This window comes from Eufriesea mexicana, unplaced genomic scaffold (assembly GCF_001483705.2).
Source record: "Eufriesea mexicana isolate 0111107269 unplaced genomic scaffold, ASM148370v2 scaffold4710, whole genome shotgun sequence".
In the NCBI taxonomy this organism is placed as follows: Eukaryota; Metazoa; Arthropoda; class Insecta; order Hymenoptera; family Apidae; genus Eufriesea; species Eufriesea mexicana.
Window position 1 is genome coordinate 4289 of NW_016912705.1, and position 4354 is coordinate 8642.

The following is a 4354-nucleotide window of genomic DNA, read 5'->3' on the forward strand; positions in this document are numbered from 1 at the left end:
AAAGAACCAAGAAATATAGAAAAGTACTAACAGGATTGGTTAATAATCAATGCAGAGGCACAAAATCTGATAATTTCAACCAGAGGGGAGGAATTCGTGTATCAACCTTAAGTCAAGTGATGAAATATGGGTAAATTTCAGCAATATCTATGAGAATGGTAAGAACAGCAAAGATATTTTGTTATAGAGGAATTTTTCATGTATAAATGCAAATTTGAACATGATATTGTAATCCACATTGCGTGTCAGACAGGTAAGTTTCCAAATTACAGTTTTAGGGAGTAAAATAGAAAAAATAATGCTTATAACTAAAATCTTACTTATGTTTTAGAACGTGACTTTGTAAATGCCTTGGAGTTAACGCACAAAGAAGAAAAAAGAATATATAATTTCAAAACTGAACTGACTGCCAAGGAAGTAAGAGGAAAACCAGATCTGTAGTCTTTAAACCTCAGCAGAAAAGATGTTTCAAGTACAATTCTGCTAAACATCTTGCATGTGCATGTTGGAAAAACAACAAAGGTAATAAAGAAATTGAATGTTGTAGTTGTGGCAAATTAGAATGAAAATCAGTAAAATTTGTAGGATTAGGAAGAGAAGACAAGGTTGAAGAAGTGTACTGTCTATGTGGGACTTGTAAGAAGTCCAATTATTTGGAAGAAATAATTTGGAATGTTTTTTTGAAAACATAAAGGAAAGAAAAGGAGATCAGGATAAAAAAAAGAACACGTGCTTCTTGACAGAGAACGATGGAATAGAATAATAGATTTTCGACTCCAGAACAACAAGCCATATGGTTGATAAACTAGAATATTTTAAAAACAGGAACAAATAGGAGTGGAATTTGGATCAGTGTAAAGAAATATTTCCATGGAAGCTAAAGCAAAATTTAGAATAGAGCCAGATACTTGAATATTGTTTGTGTGTTCCACACTTGAGACAGAATGTATTGTCAGTAAATCTGATAATTGGAGATGGTAGTAAAGTAATTTTCAAAATATATGAAGTAATAGTTCATAAAAACGAAGAAGAAATATTCTTATTGAATGTGTGTAATATGGACTTTATACTAGTAGAGAGGAACAAGAAGCCGGTAGAGAGGCACAGAAAATTGGGGAATCTATGTATAGGGAACATGAAAGAGTTGTCCAAGAAAGTATTGGAAATGAAATTAACGAAAAGAGTATTAAAGACAGGAATTGGAGAATACAGGATATTTTTGTGAAGCAAAGCAATCGAAGATTCCATTTGGAGAGACAAGAACAAGGTTGAAGAGCCAGTTGGAGGCAGAACATTCTGATTTATGTAAGCTTATAGAGCCAGAGACATGGAATAGAAATAGGTATGTTATGATAGTCTTAGATTTTATTAATTTTGTGAGGATTTATGTTATGGAATCAAATATTAAAGCATTACAGAGATTGTTTGTGTTGCAGCAGCAGAGCCAAAGTGGAATAACGTACAGATTTAAATGCGATAACGAGAAAAGGAAGGTTTACCAGTCGAGAATTCGAGAATTGGTGCAGACAGAAAGTTATTATATTGGATTATGCGTCACTGCAGACACCTCAATTGTATGGAAAGGCGAAGAGCCTTAATCGAACAGTATTGGATTACACATGTGCACTGCTGTACGACTGGAATGGAAAACAAATTTGAAGGTATGTATTTACCAGCTTATCTACAGAATAAAAGTTCTGCAAAAGCAATGAATACAACTGCATATGGAATGTGAGTAGGAGAAAGATCTCACTTATAAATTATGCATTTTTGGAGAAACTAATATTCTTTGTAACCTGAGAGTAATAAAGCAATTTTGTTTGCAGATTCGTTTCAAGGAAAGTCAACTCTGCAAGAATTATCCAATGAATATTACAGATTAAGTTTTGTTTTGTACAGTATAGTTAAATAAATGATACAGCATAATCTTTGTACCAAGAGTTTGGTTCATTTCAATATTAGAATTACTAAAGTTGTCTAGTGCATAAAATATTTCAAATTTATAGCTCTTTTGGCAAAAGTTAATATTAATTTTATTCAGATAGAAAAGTAATTATACATACTTATATCTTTTATGCCTTTGACCTCTTTGGTATGTCTGGATAAATTAATTCCTTTTTAATTAATTAATTAAAAATAATTATTGCACAGAAGATGTACTGATATCGAAGATAATATAAATTTTTCATTAATTACTATCTTTTATACAAGTAGTTTACGAATTACCTGTATACATTACAAAGACTACTGTTATGCATGTTCATATAATATTTTATTGTTATATGTAATTTGCAAACAGTTTATAAATTATTACACTGATTGTTAGTAACAAATTAACATTATTAATAAGAAATTGTTCACGAAGCAAAACTCATTTGTCGGTTCGACTTCGGAAGTGTAACATCTAAATTTTCGTTCTGCGCTAGGGGTGGGAATTCCAAGTAAGGTTAGGGCTAGCCACCCCATCCTCACCCCACCCCATTAAATAATTTACTAATCATTTTTCTTTTATTTTCAGATATTAATTATTTTTTTCTTTCAGCTTTTAATTATTTTTTCACTTTCCAGCTTTTATTTTCTGTTTCTACTTATTTTCATTCGAGTATTTCGTATAATATTCGAATGTTTCGTCGTTGGTTTACTTATGTCTCATCGTTGGCTAAATCTTTCCTTTCACAAATTTTACGACTTCCGTTCGATTTGTTTTCGTTAGAGCGTTCGAGTATTTCGTATAATACTCGAGCGCTTCCTCGTTGGTATGTTTATATCTCACCGTTGGAATGTTTCTGTCTCGTAGTTATGTTGCTCAGGTCTCGTCGTTGGCTTGCTCGTTCCATTTGGTTATTATCCTTGATGGTTTCCTCGTACTAATCCCTTTCCTTTCAGCTACATATTAACAATAATATATTCTGTTTTAGCTTTTAGGTTTCTCAAGATTCTGTTTGCGACACATCAATGAACGATGCGTGCGTTTACTTTTAAGTAATCATAAGATAGATCCATAGACTAAGTATCATGTGCGCGCTGTCTGTACAAAGGTAAGCTACCTAATTTGGAGCGAAATTTATAAATTCTCTATCATTTTCTTATCCCCCTCGTTTAGCAAATAGAACATAATTGTTCTCGCGATAATCGCGATCGTTCGTAAGTACCGACTAGCCTACGCGACGTGCTCTCGTGTACTCGATAAGTACATGCTTCGTAAGTCATCCTCACGACTCGTCTCCGACACTCATTTCCAGTCACTGTCAATCTCGTCATGCATCGGGTTCCAGGGTGACCCCCTCGGATCAGTGCGTCTTCTGACCTCGACGGGGCGGTCCGCTGCCTAAGTCGTACGCGACTGGGGCTCGGGCACATGCTGGCTGACGGACTAGTACCATCTACGGTTAGACCACAGGGATGATTAAGTTCTACCCCGTGTGGCTGGGATGCGAAGTGTCTGTCTTGGCCGGCAACCGCCCAGCAGGGCCCTCGCGTTGACACTAGAAGTTTCATTGGTTCAGGGACTATCCTTGGTCCACGTGTAAGTCTTGGCGAGTGCGACAGTGACTGGAATTGAGCTAGGCCCGATCGGGAGGGTGCCGAGGTATGAAGTTATCTCTGTACACGGGAGTACATCGCCTAGGCTAGTCGGTCTTTCGAATAATCGCGATCTCGTTCGGGCGCGTCGCGATTTTCTATTTGCTCGCGTGTTTGATATTTCATTCCCTATTTTTATGGGAACTTGAAAATATCTTAGCGTTGCGACAGTAGAGTTTCAGTATACCGAATCGAAGTCCCCTTTGTAAGACACGAAATAAAATAAAGTGTCAGTAGAGTCACTTTAACTTATTTCGCTCCAAGTTAGATTAGGGTACCTTTGATACAGGTAGCACCAGCAGGCTGCGCCACTAGGGCGCATGTCGGGTCTCGATGCGTAGCCACCTCCACGTGGTGAGACCTGGTAATTGGTATCGTTTTCCAAAGAAAAGTCTTTGGCAAACGATACCGAGCTAAGAGCTATGCATCAAAGTTGAAACATTAGTCACAAACTAGCTATAAGGTAGTTATAAGATAGTTATAAATTAGTTACAATTTAGTCATTAATTAAAAATAAGGTAGTAATAGGTTTAAGATAGGGATGAGTATCTCCGGTAGTAACATGTAAATTATGAGGAATTAAGGTAAGTAATGTAAGGCAAGTAAAGCAAGTAATCATTAGTCACAAACTAGATATAAGATAGTTGAGAGTTAGTTATAAATTAGTTACAATTTAGTCATTAATTAGAAATAAGTTAGTAATAAGTTTAAGACAGTGATTAATATCTCCGGTAGTAATACGTAAATTATGAGAAATTAAGGTAAGTAAGGT